The following is an 18,084-nucleotide window of genomic DNA, read 5'->3' on the forward strand; positions in this document are numbered from 1 at the left end:
AGGAATGGGGGAAAGAAATACAGTAGAAGAAGAATGAAGTAGTGAAGGCAGCAGAGGATCAAGTAGGTAAGAAGACGAGGGATAGTAGAAATCCTTGGATAACAGAAGAAATATTGAATTTAATTGATGAAAGGAGAAAATATAAAAATGCAGTAAATGAAGCAGGCAAAAAGGAATACAAACGTCTCAAAAATGAGATCGACAGGAAGTGCAAAATGGCTAAGCAGGCATGGCTAGAGGACAAATGTAAGGATATAGAGGCTTATCTCACTAGGGGTAGGATAGATACAGCCTACAGGAAAATTAAAGAGACCTTTGGAGAAAAGAGAACCACTTGTATGAATATCGAGAGCTCAGATGGCAACACAGACATGTTGGGTGCAGATCCTCAACTGGCCTCCTTCTGTCCAATACATGACCATCACTGACACAGAGGCAGAATCAGTTTCATCATAAAACCCAAAAAAACTCCACCCTGCTCTCCAATGACACCATTGAACTCGCAAATGATGGTGGTTTGGGGTCAGTGCTGCAGGACATCTGGCTCGGATCTGTCCTTGAAAGTAACCGATTTGTAACAGTCCATGATGTCAGTGTGGTGCCAACTGTTGCTCAAACTGCTGATGCAGATGCAGTACGATGCACCACAATCACGTTCAGAATAAGTCGGTCTTTCCTCTCGGTAGTGCCGCGTGGCCGTCCGGAGCGCGGTCTTCTTGCTACCGTACTTTCTCGTGACCACCGTTGCCAGCAGTCATGTACAGTGGCTACAATCCTGCCAAGTCTTTCTGCAGTATCGCAGAAGGAACATCCAGCTTCTCGTAGCCCTATTACACAACCTCGTTCAACACAGTGAGGTGATGCGACTACGAAGGCTTTCGCGGCGTAATAATTGATTATATTCTTCTCGGGTATGCAGCCGGATCATTACGTCTTCATGACACAATATTTCCGCGGTCCAACTGGCCGCCATCTTCAGGTGAGAGTGCTGGTGCACGAACTCGCCGGAACTGACTTCCCAGCGCAAGCGGCGGCCCCTATATAGGCCGCAGAAGACCCACAACGCGTGCGCGAGAAGGTGCCGTGACTGCCCTCTAGCGCAGTAGACATACCCCGCCGCCAGTGGTGGAAACGGGCGAAATCGCAAAAATTTCAAAATTTTTATTCCGACGATCGAACCACAGACCGTTGTTTTTTAATGTCAGATAACACCGGATCCCAAGTCTTACTTAAAAGATAACCCTTGTCTCTATTAATAAGATTGTCAGATAAACGAATCTCTATGGATTCTTTTAAAATACAGTCCCAATAGCGAGATGCAGGGGCAACCATTTGTGTCTCGTTATATAGCATTCTGCGTCCCTCGGTGAGACAGTGTTCCGCCACTGCTGATTTCTCAGGCTGAAGCAGCCGTGTGTGGCGCTGATGCTCAACACATCGGTCCTGAATGGTCCGGATTGTCTGACCAATATAAGCCTTCCCACAGTGGCAAGGGATCTTATACACACCGGGCTTCCTCAAACCTAAGTCATCCTTAACAGAGACAAGGAGCGCTCTAATCTTGGCTGGCGGACGGAAAATACTTTTGATATGATATCTTTTCAGAATCCTTCCTATCTTCGAGGAAGTACTCCCAGCAAAAGGCAGAAAAGCCACCAATTTGCAGGTATCTTCTGGTGGTTCAGGCGAAGGTCCAAACTGGAAAGCACGACGGATCTGTTTATCTGTATAGCCATTCTGCTTGAACACAATCTTAAGATGGTCCAATTCTTGTGTCAAGCTTTCTCCATCTGAGATGGATTGACAGCGATATCTCGATTTCGCCCGTTTCCACCACTGGCGGCGGGGTATGTCTACTGCGCTAGAGGGCAGTCACGGCACCTTCTCGCGCACGCGTTGTGGGTCTTCTGCGGCCTATATAGGGGCGGCCGCTTGCGCTGGGAAGTCAGTTCCGGCGGGTTCGTGCACCAGCACTCTCACCTGAAGATGGGCGGCCAGTTGGACCGCGGAAATATTGTGTCATGAAGACGTAATGACCCGGCTGCATACCCGAGAAGAATATTGTCAGTGAGGTGATGATAATGGCCTGTTTGTCGCCTCAAAGACACTCGTGACTAACATGAACTCACCACATCCAATCTCCATGGTAACTAAAGCTCACGACCATTACAGCGTGTATTTAAAGAAAACCTGATTTGCACCCTCATAGAGACGCTACAAGTGCCACTCCTATTTGACTGGTATGAAACTTGAACAGAAATCGTCTTTCAGATGCAGAAGCACACCTACCAACTTTTGTTTATGTCGCACAACTCCTTCTTGGTGCTGCAATTTTTTTTTCGTCAGTGTATATTTACAATGAAAACTCGAATGGTTCAAATGGCTTTGAGCACTATGGGACTTAACATCTGAGGTCATCAGTCGCCTAGAACTTACACTACTGGCCATTAAAATTGCTACACCACGAAGATGACGTGATACAGACGCGAAATTTAACTGACAGGAAGAAGATGCTGTGATATGCAAATGATTAGCTTTTCAGAGCATTCACACAAGGTTGGCTACGGTGGCGACTCCTGCAACCTGCTGACATGAGGAAAGTTTCCAACCGATTTCACATACACAAACAGCAGTTGACGGGCGTTGCCTGGTGAAACATTGTTGTGATGCCTCGTGTAAGGAGGAGAAATGCGTACCATCACGTTTCCGACTTTGATAAAGGTCGGATTGTAGCCCATCGCGATTGCGGTTTATTGTATCGCGACATTGCTGCTCGCGTTGGTCGAGATCCAATGACTGTTAGCAGAATATGGAATCGGTGGGTTCAGGAGGGTAATACGGAACGCCGTGCTGGATCCCAACGGCCTCGTATCACTAGCAGTCGAGATGACAGGCATCTTATCCGCATGTCTGTAACGGATCGTGCAGCCACGTCTCGAACCCTTAGTCAACAGATGGGGACCTTTGCAAGACAACAACCATCTGCAAGAACAGTTCAACGACATTTGCAACAGCATGGACTATCAGCTCGGAGACTATGGCTGCGGTTACCCTTGACAATGCATCAGACAGGAGCGCCTGCGATGCTGTACTCAACGAAGAACCTGGGTGCATGCTGTTTACAGCATCATGCCGGCCGCGGTGGCCGTGCGGTTCTGGCGCTGCAGTCCGGAGCGGCAAGGCTGCTACGGTCGCAGGTTCGAATCCTGCCTCGGGCATGGTTGTGTGTGATGTCCTTAGGTTAGTTAGGTTTAAGTAGTTCTAAGTTCTAGGGGACTTATGACCTAAGATGTTGAGTCCCATAGTGCTCAGAGCCATTTGAACCATTTTTTTGTTTACAGCATCATGATGGTCGCATCCATGTTCGGCGACATCGCGGTGAACGCTCATTGGAAGCGTGTATTCGTCATCGCCATACTGGGGTATCACCCAGCGTGATGGTATAGGGTGCCATTGGTTACCTCTCGGTCACCTCTTGTTCGCATTGACGGCACTTTGAACAGTGGACGTTACATTTCAGATGTGTTACGACCCGTCACTCCACTCTTCATTCGATCACTCCGAAACGCTACATTTCAGCAGGATAATGCACGACCGCATGTTGCAGGTTCTGTACGGGCCTTTCTGGATACAGAAAATGTTCGACTGCTGCCCTGGCCAGCGCATTCTCCAGATCTCTCACCAATTGAAAACGTCTGGTCAATAGTGGCCGAGCAACTGACTCGTCGCAATACGCCAGTCACTACTCTTGATTAAATGTGGTATCGTGTTGAAGCTGCATGGGCAGCTGTACCCGTACATGCCATCCGAGCTCTGTTTGACTCAATGCCCAGGTGTATCAAGGCCGTTATTACGGCCAGAGGTGGTTGTTCTGGGTACTGATTTCTCAGGATCTATGCACCCAAATTGCGTGAAAATGTAATCTAATGTGAGTTCTAGTAGAATATATTTGTCCAATGAACACCCATTTATCATATGCATTTCTTCTTGGTGTAGCAATTGTAATGGCCAGTAGGGTAGAACTACTTAAACCTAACTAATCTAAGGACTTCACACACATCCATGCCCGAGCCAGGATTCGAACCTGCGACCGTAGCGGTCACGCGGTTCCAGCCTGAAGCGCCTAGAACCGCTCGGTCACACCGGCCGGCTACAATGAAAACTGAATTTTTGTATGCGATATGTAATTAGAAATAAGAAGACGTGCCTTCTCAAAAAATACAATTACATATCTGTTCGTTGGCATACATTTGATGAATTTTATATTTAAATAACGTAGTTATTCGAACTGAACGAAAAAACGAGAAAAATAATGACCGAAACGAGACTCCAACCACCGATTACTAACCTGAAAGGCTACATATTTTTTCCATCCTTACTTATTATTTTAAACTTCACGGAATTGCTGGTAGAACAAGCACCTCCGTTTGAAAATTTTCAACAGCAGGCAATCGAACCCAAAACACCGACATGGCAGTCGAGCACTCTACTACACAACCAGACGGCCTGTCGAAAAAAATCGACCTTGCTTTAGCGTATTAATGATCGAAATACTTCGAAGTCAATTTTCTTTAGAATCGAACTATTTTGGGGGATTATTGTTTGATATCTGAAATTTATATGCCCTGGATACAAAAAAGTACAAAAATTCAACTGTTGTATTGTTCCCTTATCAGCTACCTTCCCAGGTCATTATTCCCTGGAACAGGATCCAAGTCCACTTTTCAGTATTTTGAGTCTCATTCCACAAACGAAAATTTTTACTTATTACTATTGCCAGAAACACATTGCTTCTGAGCAACTGAACTCATTAATGGCTGGTTCAAATGGCTCTGAGCACTATGGGACTTAACATCTATGATCATCAGTCCCCTAGAACTTAGAACTAGTTAAACCTAACTAACCTAAGGACAGCACACAACACGCAGTCATCACGAGGCAGAGAAAATCCCTGACCCCGCCGGGAATCCTGAACTCATTAATCTAAACTGGAATAACGACAGGGTTTGCAAGAGCTATTGGAAAGAACATAATGTTGCAAAATTCCTCCATTTTACTTAACTGCACTGGTGTTCAAAATTAAAGAACAAACAGAAATTTTTGCAAAGTTGCGTTAATGTAAAGAATACGGAAAGTGAACAACTGTAACATGCATGACGGTAGACAAGTATGTTCTTCTTTTTTTCCAATTTAATGGATTTAGACACACACTCCGACAACTGGATAATGTGCTCAGTATGGGGTGTGACTACCTGTGGCAGCAGTACATGCCTGACAACGATGGGGAATGCTGTAAATGTAAAATGTGAATGTCGTGTGACTAGGGCCTCCCGTCGGGTAGACCGTTCGCCGGGTACAAGTCTTTCGATTTGACGCCACTTCTGGTACTTGCGCGTCGATGGGGATGAAATGATGATGATTAGGACAACGAAATGCCCAGTTCCTGAGAGGAGAAAATCTCCGACCCTGTCGGGAATCGAACCCGGGCCCTTACGTTTCATTTTCTGTCGCGCTGACCACTTTCTTTTTTTTTTTTTTTTGATCGCATTTTGTTCTATATTGTTCGTTGTATTTGTTTATGGTGGACGTCCGATGGCACATGTTCAGGTTGTTCTCTCAGTTTTTTTTATTACAGAGGGTAGCGAAACCCTCTGACCGAAGAGGCTGAGCTACCGTGCTGGCAATCACTCAGCTACCGGGGGCGGTCGCTGTAAATGATGTCATCAATTTCATGTTGAGGCAGTAGCGCTCATTCTTGTTGCAGAACTACTCGCAAGTCTTGAAGAGTAGTTGGTGGATGCTAACATGATGCAACCCATGTCCCTAGTGAATCCCAGACTTCCTCTGAGGGATTCAAATCGGGAGAGCGAGCAGACCACGCCACGCGTGCAAATTCTTCCGTATCCAAGAAAATATCAACCACTTTTGCTCTATGAGGCTGAGCATTATCGTCCAACAATACGAAGTCTGGGCCTACAGCACCTCACAATTACCGCACATGAGGTCCCAAGATCTCTTTACAGTACCTGACAGCATTTAAACCTTGCTGATTCACCCATACAATTTCATGAAGAGGTATTCGATGGTCAACATAATCGCCGCTCACAGTACTAGGGGCCTTCCCCGATATCGGTCTCTTTCCACAATGTTTGGGCCCCGAAATCTTGTTCCACATTACCTTCAGATGCGAATCCGTCGAGAATCACTCTCCGGACCAAACCGGGACTCGTCTGTGGAAAGGACATTGGCCCACTTTTCGACCATCCATCCTAGACGTTCCCTTCTATGAAGACATGTCGGAGGTACACATACAGCAGGAACCCGGAAATAAAGGACACACTGCAGAAATCTTTTTTACACCGTTTACCCCGGTACAACGTGTCCAGTGGCTGCTGCGAGGAAAGACGCCAGTAGTGCAGTACTAAGACGGTACTGTCGTCCCCTTATAGCCAAATAATGGTCCTCTCATTCTGGTGTCACACGTGATCGGTTCTGCTCTGGTCTTTGCGATACAGTTGTGGGGTAATGGGCAGTTGTGGCGCCCTGGAAATATTCTAATTTCGGAGTTGGCGTGGCCGTGCGGGGACATCTCGGCGGGCCGCGGCCCGGCAGCAACCACGTGGATGCTAACATGTTGCAACCCGCGTCCCTAGTGAATCCCAGACTGTTGGGCGTGAGGGGTAGGCCCAGTGAGTGGTCGAGCTGCGTGGCTGGGAATTCCACGGTGACGTTGTGTCGATGAAGGAGACACGCCCGGAGTGCCAAAGATGGCGGACTTTGTGAGACCTTAATGGCAGACATTTCACAGTTCGCATAGAAATTAATAGTAGCCAGATGACTCATGATACCTCAAAAAGAAAGTGTACATTACCATTATTTGCACAAAGATTCTGATGGTGTGATCAGATTTTCAGTATCTTAAGTTTAAAGTTTAGTATCTGACTGTAAATTATACAGGGCTATTACAAATGATTGAAGCGATTTCACAAATTCACTGTAGCTCCATTCATTGACATATGGTCACGACACACTACAGATACGTAGAAAAATTCATAAAGTTTTGTTCGGCTGAAGCCGCACTTCAGGTTTCTGCCGCCAGAGCGCTCGAGAGCGCAGTGAGACAAAATGGCGACTGGAGCCGAGAAAGCGTATGTCGTGCTTGAAATGCACTCACATCAGTCAGTCATAACAGTGAAACGACACTTCAGGACGAAGTTCAACAAAGATCCACCAACTGCTAACTCAATTCGGCGATGATATGCGCAGTTTAAAGCTTCTGGATGCCTGTGTAAGGGGAAATCAATGGGTCGGCCTGCAGTGAGCGAAGAAACGGTTGAACGCGTGCGGGCAAGTTTCACGCGTAGCCCGCGTACATGCTGGAAAATTGGCTCATGCCACAACTGTAGACCGACAGCGCCGACTTCATCTTTCAAGAGGATGGTGCTCCACCGCACTTCCATCATGATGTTCGGCATTTCTTAAACAGTAGATTGGAAAACCGATGGATCGGTCGTGGTGGAGATCATGATCAGCAATTCATGTCATGGCCTCCACGCTCTCCCGACTTAACCCCATTTGATTTCTTTCTGTGGGGTTATGTGAAAGATTCAGTGTTTAAACCTCCTCTACCAAGAAACGTGCAACAACTGCGAGCTCGCATCAACGATGCTTTCGAACTCATTGATGAGGACATGCTGCGCCGAGTGTGGGAGGAACTTGATTATCGGCTTGATGTCTGCCGAATCCCCAAATGGGCACATATCGAACATTTGTGAATGCTTAAAAAAACTTTTTGAGTTTTTGTATGTGTGTGCAAAGCATTGTGAAAATATCTCAAATAATAAAGTTATTGTAGAGCTGTGAAATCGCTTCAATCATATGTAATAACCCTGTACAAGTAACACCCAGCAATGGTTTTCTAAAATCTAAACGGTTCATCCGATTGAGACGATCGACGTGTCTTTATAAAGCTATAAGTGTAAACCTAAGTTGGTATAAATTACAGGCGTGTAAGTTGAATAGTACATGAGTTATTGGAGGTGGCCGATTACTATCGATCGCGTCAGGTCCTAAGTACTCCACAGTTACAAGAAAAAACGGTAGCAGCATGCTTATAAATATATTTATTCATCTATGTCTTTGTTTATATCAGATATATACTATTCATGAAGAAATTAGTCAAATATTTACTGTGTTTTAGAAAGCACAAAGACATTAGGCTACTGGTCTACTTTTGCTTGCTATTCCTTTGATATATGTTTATTTAATTTGTTTTTGTATTTAATAATGTACGTTAGAGCGTATTTATGGTCCAGCCGTAGGAATATTTATTTACTTTCAAGTTATTTAAATGTAAATCCAGTATTTCGAATGTGCTTCATTATGTTTGTGAATGTGCGTTGGCTTGAAGACACGGTGGGAGCGCTGTAGCCAATCAGAGTGCTCGTGAATGGGGAGACTCGATGGAAGTGTGAGAAGAGTACGGGAGAGGACACAGGGAGGTCCGCGACAGTACGGCACGAGGGACGCACGGTCGCGAGAGAGACTTGGAGTGTGGAGCGGTTTGCGCTGAGATAAAAATACTTGGAGTGCGGACTTGTGAGATTTCCGAGGTTTTCTACAGGGAAGACGTAGTGTGCGTTTATAAGTGAATATCTCGTGAGCTATGTTGCCGTTCACAACTAGTTGTGTGCAGTAGGAATCTATTGTTTCTCTGTTATTCAAATTATGTTCTATTTAATTGCTGGACCACCGACACCAATAAGTGTTTTGCAGAAGTATACCACATTCTCAAAAGTACTTCTACTATCATATTCATCAATTTGAGCCGTGTGTACTTCCATCTTTCCACGGTTCATTTCCTGAGCATCGTGTGGAGCCAATATTTTTGGTAAACGACAGTGTTTGGGCGCGATCGGGCTCTAGCATCTCGTTGCTGTCTTTTATTGCTTCGCTTCTGTTTCGTTTTTCCGCATTTGTTCAGTGTTGGTCTTTTAGGAAGCTCTTTCGTTTGAACTCCCGCCCGTAGTGTACCCACTACCGATTGCGAGTTCTGTCTTTGGTGTACTTAGAAACCGTAGGTTGGTAACACGACCGACTCACGTGTTTACTGCAGCAGATTCTGTAACCTCCCCCTCACTTATCGACCTTAATGACAGTGAAAAATTAAACCGCGTGTACCTAATGGAAATTTGGGAAAAGCAATCGTCACCGAAGTTAATCTGTCGGTAAAGAGGGAGGAAAGGGTTACATCTAAATGAAAGGAAAAATGCCAATGAAACTGGTGGAAATTAATTTTCAAAAGGGGTAAAATTAATAAAGAAAGTAAATGTGCGGCCGTTACGTTAACAATTAACTAGTGATAATTAGATATTTGAGATTTGGGGGAAATTACGGTCGCCAGTCCTAAGGACAATTACTATAGTAACTGAAAAAAGAAAGGTTATTACACATATGATTAGCACTAGATGCGTGGCAACTGAAGGTTGACACGTGTAGTGTGAAAACTGAAAGTTTGTCAGAAGTAATAAATTTCACTACACTCTGACTTAATTTAGCAAAAGAATTAATAAAACCGGAAAATCGAAAGTTAATTTAGTGACTGAAATTAATAGTGAGCTTTGTTTCTGAAGCATATTGAAATTCAGTAAAATACGCTTAGTCTTGGGCTACCTCAACAATCATTTCAAAAGCTACTTGAAACTACGCAATTTAGAAATAAGAGATTTAACTTTGAACTTGAATTAAATGATTCTGAACAATTAACAGTAGTAAAATTTAGTACGTTCCAAGCTGATCTGCAGTCACAGGTAAGCTAAAATACGGTAACAGAACTCGCACTCTTAATTTGTGCTTGTATAATCTAAATATTGTAGCCAGCCATGAATACTTTAACTGAACTTCGAAATTAAAGCAGTGAAATGGAATACTATTACTTTAATGCTGGCGTTTGAATTTCAACGACACTCGGGTTCATTCCGGAAAAGGAAGGGACCCTGCTTGGTAATGCAATTGGGACAATGAGCAACAAATGTTCATGCTAAGTTGCTGTAATTATAGTTACGAAAATGGAACAGTTTGAAAAGCTGAGGTCTGCCATACAGTTCTAAAACTTTACGTGCTTCCAGTCTTCCTTGTTGGTTGATTGAAGGTTTGAAGCCGTCGATCGAGGAGGCGGCGACAGTCACTCATTGTCGGCCGTCGCTGTTGCAGAAGCTGGATGTCGGCGCGCCTTCTTCTCGACACGGTTACCAGACGAAACGGGCTCTTGATGTGCGCCACCTAATGCATCCCGTCCGCGACACCATGTCAGAAACTATCATCGCAAGTCGAGCGCAATTACATGCTGCCAAACCCCGAAAGCGCGGCAACTCGCGGGAGCGTCACACAACACACCTGCTCCACTCGCTACTCCAGCCAGACCCTCTCTCTCTGCCCGCGCTCCACGCGACAGAGCTAACACTACCAAAGATCCTAAACACTTTGGTTCTCCACACGACCTATCGATGTATTCGTTCGATAGCATAGTTTTTCCTAGGCCAAAGCCAGCGTATAAATATAAATAATATTCACAAAACAAACCAACATAATATATATATATATATATATATATATATATATATATATATATATATATATATATATATACAAACAGTAAAACAATTACAATATATAAAGAGACAGAAATGTCATATCTTCAGGTGACAAAATAAGGAAAAAAATTTGCAGTGCAATAGATGGAAATAGGAGGATATGCATTTCCGGCGTTACAACTCTTTGGCCTGTACTATTTGTAGGCGAGCGCGGTCACGCTGGTGGAGGCTGTCGTTCAGTGGCGTTCGTGTCTGCTCTGTGACGTCGACATCCTGCCTTCCGCGTGCGGGTGTTGTTTTCGAACCCCCACTTCTACCCGTGGAGGGACGCCGGCCTGGTTGGCCCCCTCTGTCCGCTCTTCACTCGTTGTCCGCGGGAGGCGGATGGCAGTCTAATGATCGCCTGCGTCGACGAAGGCAAACAAACAGTAACCATCATGGGGCGGTGGAACCGCCGTTCGGCGAGGGTCTGAGTCCGGGAGCACTTCGGCTGGGTCGGTGTCTGCCGGGACGACTGGGGACGGCTCAGAATTGTGCACAGCAGTCCCGGACAAACGAGGAAGTGCGCCGAGGGAAAGGAGAAAAGAGGTTAAGTGTGAATGTTTCAAGTTGATCGTCCTTTGGGATTGAGTTCATCCAGTCGTCTTTCCCGCCAACTGTGGCAATCCTCTGATCTGTTCACTGGTGCAATTCTGACAGTGCAGATTCATCCACGCATCGTTGCTAACCGGTGTAGTGGTGCATTTTGGTAGTTATTTGTGTACGTTTGCACTTCTGTGTTTTGGTATTTCATCCTCCCGCCCTGTGGTTGCAGAATTTCGGGTGGGGAGTTAGTTCCTTGTCTCCCAAGATCTAATGCTGTATTATTAAGTTTAACTCTAGTTCAGTCTAGTGTTCCGTTAATCCCTGGGTATATATGTCCGCCATACTATTTGCGCTGTATTTATTCTAAGTGAGTTGCACTGACAGTAGTTGGGGGTTCGGGTCCTGTCGCGGAGGTGATAAGGGGTCACATTGGTTTCGGCTTGTCAGTTGGTGTTGCCTTAGAGGTTTGTTAACATTGGCATGTCAGCGTTGTCTAGCGCTACCAGGACCTAAAGAAGAACATTGTGCTGATTAGGGAATGTTGTTACACGTTCTTGTTTTGATTTCGACACCTGTTTTAGTGAAGGCAACCGCATGAAGTAAGATCTGTTCTGAAGCTATGCTGGATCTTGCGCTCTTGGGATTTTTGGTTTAGTTTTGATCCCGACTATTTGGGTGTCAGGAATATGGAACTGTGTTGTTAAAGTTTAGTACGTGTGTAGTGGCATGGCGTCCTCGTGAAGGCGTGCCCGCTAAATTGCTATTGCGTCTTCTCAAAGTGTAATTTCCAACTTACTAAAACCCCCTTGTTAAAAGGGAGGAAGGAAAAAAAACTTTAGAAATACCTTCTATTTGCATTAACTATCTTACCTGTCGCTTAAGTAAATATCTGCTCAGTGATTAAGCTAATGGGAGCACCTATCCTAAAAGCAACTAGCACACTTCTGTTATGGTGGCCCTCGTGCCCAGTTTGGTCCGAAAGATTGTATAAACAGGCTTACATGCTCCGTGTCGAACTTCTGATGTTGTTTTTTGAGTGACTGTGGATTATTAAAATTGATTATAGTGCAAACGTTTGTATTTTACCAACCGTGTTTGTAAGTTATTAATGTGATTGGCTGGAATGTAATACGAAAGTTTTAGGACCATAGGTTGTCCAGGTAGAAATTTTCAAGCCATGCTGTGTTGTGAATTCATGTATTTATGTTTTATATTGCAATGAGAATTTAAATGTGGTAAACCCACACTTTGTGATTAATAAATAAAGATTTAAAAGTGCGATCACTTAGCATGTACTTATGTGTTCTGTTATTATTATTTTTAAAAAATTATAATGGCCGTTTAAGTTTCTTAAATTACAGCCTTTCCATTTGAAAGTGGTGGCCCTCCCATTTTGGGCAATCGTAAGCATCGAAGCAGGATTTATGTAGTTGGTGTTATGTGTTGTATGTAATGAATAAATTATTTATGTGTTAAATCACGTCTGATACGTCAATTCCTTGGCCCCGTCCACACCTGGGTCGTAGTCTTTTAATATTAAATGATCAGACCACCGTTCCACACTTAAAGCTTTGAAGATAGTACCTGCAGATTTTATTTATTGCAATCTTTTATTTAATTAATTTCTACGTCACATTCGTGATTTCTGAGTGATTTGACCATTTGATTCATGTGTATTTCATACTGAATACTGTAGACTCATCAGTATTTGGCTTGTAGTGTGGCAACTACGTATCCCAGCTGCTAGACTACGAAACCAGCCAAAACTTTTGGTTAGACACTGGACTCGCATTCGGGAGGACGACGGTTCAATCCCGCGTCCGGCCATCCTGATTTAGGTTTTCCGTGATTTCTCTAAATCGCTCCAGGCAAATGCCGGGATGGTTCCTTTCAAAGGGCACGGCCGACTTCCTTCCCCGTCCTTCCCTAATCCGATGAGACCGATGGCCTCGCTGTCTGGTCTCCTTCCCCGAAACAACCAACCAACCAACCAACCAAAACTTTTAATATTTCAACTTTGAGGGTACATGGTTGATGGCCACCACCTCACAGCCTTTCATCATTTTAAATGAAAGCCCGCACAGGTCTGGTCTCGATGAACCATCGTCACATCCGAAAAACAACAGAACTGTGCTGTGCAAGCGGTCGCCAGCACACCGGTCACAAAGAGAGGGGCCAGAGAGACACCCACTAGCAACGTGCCGCCAACGCCCTCCCGACAGCAAGTATTCAGGCCGCCGCCGCTGATCGCAGGTGGTCTCTGACTCGCTGACTCATTCATTCAGTTGGCTTCTGTCAGTACATTCATAGAGTGGGCCCAGTTCACATTGGAGGTTACGACAGACACAGGGAGCAGGTTGGGGCCTACAGCAGGACCAGCAGTGAGACTAAAGTTTGTAATAGCAAGATTACTGAAAGCGTCTGAAAGAGGATTAGCAAGATTACCGAAATTTCTGGAAGAGGATTGCAGATGAGCTTGTACTACAACACATGGACTCTATTCCTGTTAAATAAAAGTTTTCCAGCACAAGTAAATAAAGAACCGTATTATTCCATGCGTTTATTTGTGTTGTAGAAAGAGGATACCGTGCAACGTTGTTGCTTTAATTTGCTATGAAAGCGGTGCTGATAGGCAATAAAAGCGGATTAAAAGCTGTGAACTGTCTGGGGAAGTTAACATTGCATTACTGAGCAACTGTTTCACCAGGTATCCAGTCTAGCTTACCAAATTCCCAACCAGACTAACATTAATTATAATCTTTTAATAGTCATACAACAACCGGTGATATATATATATATATATATATATATATATATATATATATATATATATATATATATATATATAAAAGAGAATTTAAATAAAAAGAAATAAATCAGCTTATATTTGGAAATTTATTTTAACATTGCTCATTGAAATTTCAGCATATTAAACTTGATTCATAACTAAACTGGTGCCTTATTTAGGATTGTGAAAATGTGAGTTTGTAATCTTACAGAACACATCAAATATGGAGCCAAGATTGGGAGACTGCATACAACACTGCATTCATAAAATAACACACGAAGAACGTTGAAACATATGCAAGAGGAAATTGACCACTACCAACCGATTCAATTTTCACCCAAAGAAATTACGTTCGTAGCACAAGCCTGTCCGTCATGTAATTACCACACACTGGTATACTAAATTCATACCAACTCTCTGTGAAATCTTCCTGAAAAGAATAGCTGAGGGCTACTTTGATGATTACACCACATGCTTCACGTGGTCAACTTGGTTTACACAAAGAGTGTAACTCCACAATAATCTTGATAATTAAAATAAATTAGATCGAAAAGCAATTTACAAAAGAAAAACCTCGAACTGGTTACTATCGTCTTACTATTAACCTGATGGGTCAAACAATTGTATAAGCACGTGATACTGGTCTCACGAAGGACACCCCACGTGGGTTGAACATAAAGAAAAGTTGCTATATTGAAAAATATTGTCAAGACGAGACGTTATAATCTCACGAACATTCGCATTTAAGATTGATGATCTTAGTTAGAGTTACTGATCAACACGTGGTTCCACTTTACTCACAAAGTAGTGACAAAGCAACTACCGGAATATATTCTGAACTTCACACTCGAATTACACTGCGTTGCAATTTAAGATAACATTAGATATTTTTAGAGCTAAACCTGAAATAAAGGTGATTAAATTTTCAGTTAGGCTGAACTTAAGAAATCCATTGCCCTACGGACTTAGCAGACACGCGCTTAGCCGGAGATCTTACCACTGCAGACGCTCGCTGCGGACAGACTGACGTGGTTCCTTCTTGAGGGTGGCTCACAAATACAAACGGAAGTGGCCAGAGGGGCAGCTTCCTATACCAACATGACAAGGGACGGACAGGACCATACTAAGAATAGAAACCTCTTTGCTTTTAGAAAGCGTAGCTACCTGCTCCGACGTTGGTCCTACTGTTCTCTAGCAGACAGGCTTGTCTGCTACCATCCAGCATGCAACTAGAAATACATTTGCTCATTCATCTTTTCACACAGAAGGGAAGGGGGATGACAGTATCTTATCATATACAGTATATAAAAGAAAGCGGGTGTAGGTTCTGTATGAGACTGTGTGACATGAATTACATATAAACTGTGTTTTGAAGTGTAGTAGTGTGACAGATCGTTCTTGTTTATGTGTAAAAGTAACACGTTCCACTACTGTCTCCTCCCAGATAGTCAGAAACGCCACAGTAAATTTAGAAGGGGAATTTATGCCGTAAATGACAACAGATTTAAGAAATTAACATGAACGGAATCCAGCAGAGGCCTTTCAACCGTAACAACATCCACTCCCTTGCTCCTTTCTTTTTGTTTTGGTTACTCTGCAATTCACACTTAAGTGCCTGGCAGAGGGTTCATCTAACCATTTTCATGCTACTTCTCTACCATTCCACTCTCGAATGGCGCGTGGGAAAAAGGAACACCTAAATCTTTCCGTTCGAGCTCTGATTTCTCTTATTTTATTATGGCGATCATTTCTCCCTACGTAGGTCGGTGTCAACAAAATATTTACGCATTCGGAAGAGAAAGTTGGTGATTGAATTTCGTAAATAGATCTCGCGGCAAAGAAAACCGCCTTTGTTTCAGTGACCGCCACCCCAACGCGCGAGTCATATCAGTGACACTCTCACCCCTGTTGCGCGATAACACGAAACGACCTGCCCTTCTTCGCACTTTTTCGATGTCCTCCGTCAATCCTATCTGGTAAGGATCCCATACCGCGCAGCAGTATTCCAGCAGAAGACGGACAAGTGTAATGAAGGCTGTCTCTTTAGTGGGTTTGTCGCATCTTCTAAGTGTTCTGCCATCAAAGCGCAGTTTTTGTTTCGCCTTTCCCACAATATTATCTATGTGCTCTTTCCAATTAAAGTTGCTCGTAATTGTAATTCCTAGGTATTTATTCGAATTGACACCCCTTAGATTTGTGCGATTTATCGTATACTCACAACTTATCGGATTTCTTTTAGTATCCATGTGGATGACCTCAAACTTTGCTTTGTTTAGAGCCCATTGCCACTTTTCGCACCATACAGAAATTCTCTCTAGATCATTTTGTAATTGGAATTGATCATCTGATGATTTTACTAGACGGTAAATTACAGTGTCATCTGCAAACAATCTAAGGGGGCTGCTCAGATTATCACCTAAATCATTTATATAAATCAGGAACAGCAGAAGGCCTATGACACTACCCTGTGGAACGCCAGATATCACTTCTGTTCTACTCGATGATTTACCTTCTATCGCTACGAACTGTGACCTCTCTGATAGGAAATCACGAATCCAGTTACAGAAGTGAGACAGTACTTCATATGCACGCAATTTGATTAATAGTCGCTTGTGAGGAATGGTATCAAAAGCCTTCTGGAAATCTAGGAATATGGAATCGATCTGAGATCCCTTGTCGGGAGCACTCATTACTTCATGGGAAGAAAGAGCTAGCTATGTTGCACAAGAACGATATTTTCTGAATCCGTGTTGGTTATGTATCATTTTCTTCAAGGTGATTCATAATGTTCGGGTACAGTATATGCTCCAAAGTCCTACTGCAAATTAACATCAGTGATATGGATCTGTAATTTCCTTTCTTGAATACTGGTGCCACCTGTGCTACTTTTCAGTCTTTAGGAACAGATCTTCCGTCAAGTGAGCGGTTGTATATGACTGCTAAGAAAGGCGCTATTCTGTCTGCATACTCTGAGAGGAAACTCACTGGTGTACCATCTGGACCGGAAGATTTGCCTTTCTTAAGTCATTTGAGTTGTTTCGCAACATCTAAGATGTCTACTTTTGTGTCACTCATGCTAACAGCTGCTCTGGTTTCGAATTCCGGAATATTTACTTCGTCTTCTTTCGTGAAGGAATTACAGAAAACTGTATTTAGTAACTCCACTTGTGGTACAAGACTCTACAAGAACGATTCACTTTAAGCTATTGGAGTACATCAGTTTGCGGCTGTCCTGCTTCCATTCTACATACGTATGTCGCTCCACCACAGAGAGTCTGGTAGGTGTCTTCTCTGTACTATACTGCACCGTCTGTGACTGTGTACACAGCTATTGTGGATTTGGACTACCCGGCACACGCTACTCTGTTTGATAGGTGCCCTGACGTGATCATTGGCGTGGTTATTCGTTGACCAGAATGCAATCCTCTATGCAGATCACGGTCATACGGACATTTGTCAACAGATTGTATCATTACATAGTGAATTAGTCACAGGACGGGAAAACAGTGGTGTGTTGATTTCATTTTGGACGCCAGTGAATAGTAAATAATTTTTTGTGCTTATTTTGGCTGTTTGTATGGCTGTCTTGCTGGTTCAGCGCGATTTGTCGCACCGATTCGGTAGAAACCATCAGCCATTGTCTCGAGGGTGACATCCAAGATCGACCTTGCATCTCCTCTTTCTCGATCGTACGTTACCATACACTGTTATTAGCTATTCTGTCACACGTTGTCTCTGTATTGCACCTTGTCAAAATTTATATTCAATAAACAGCACAGTCTTCCTCTCTCAGCATTCAGTCTCAATACCGTTACTTATTTCCGTAGTCCTTCACATTATTTGATCTTGCCCACCACTGCTCACCGAAGACGTCCTGTCCCAACTTCGTCTCGTTCCCGACTAGCTTCAACAGTCCTGCTTGGCATCGTTCGCCAGAGATATATCTGCTCTGCTGACGCAAATGGGTAGTGTTCCTAGTCGGTTTTGATGATGATTTAATGATCTTTCTATAATTTCGTTTCCTAGTTGTTTTTTTTTTTTTTGTAATCAAACTGCTACATACTCAGGAGTTTGAGACCATGGTTAATTTATCTCTTACATTACATGTTTAATTATTTG

This window comes from Schistocerca piceifrons, chromosome 8, assembly GCF_021461385.2.
Source record: "Schistocerca piceifrons isolate TAMUIC-IGC-003096 chromosome 8, iqSchPice1.1, whole genome shotgun sequence".
Taxonomy (NCBI): Eukaryota; Metazoa; Arthropoda; class Insecta; order Orthoptera; family Acrididae; genus Schistocerca; species Schistocerca piceifrons.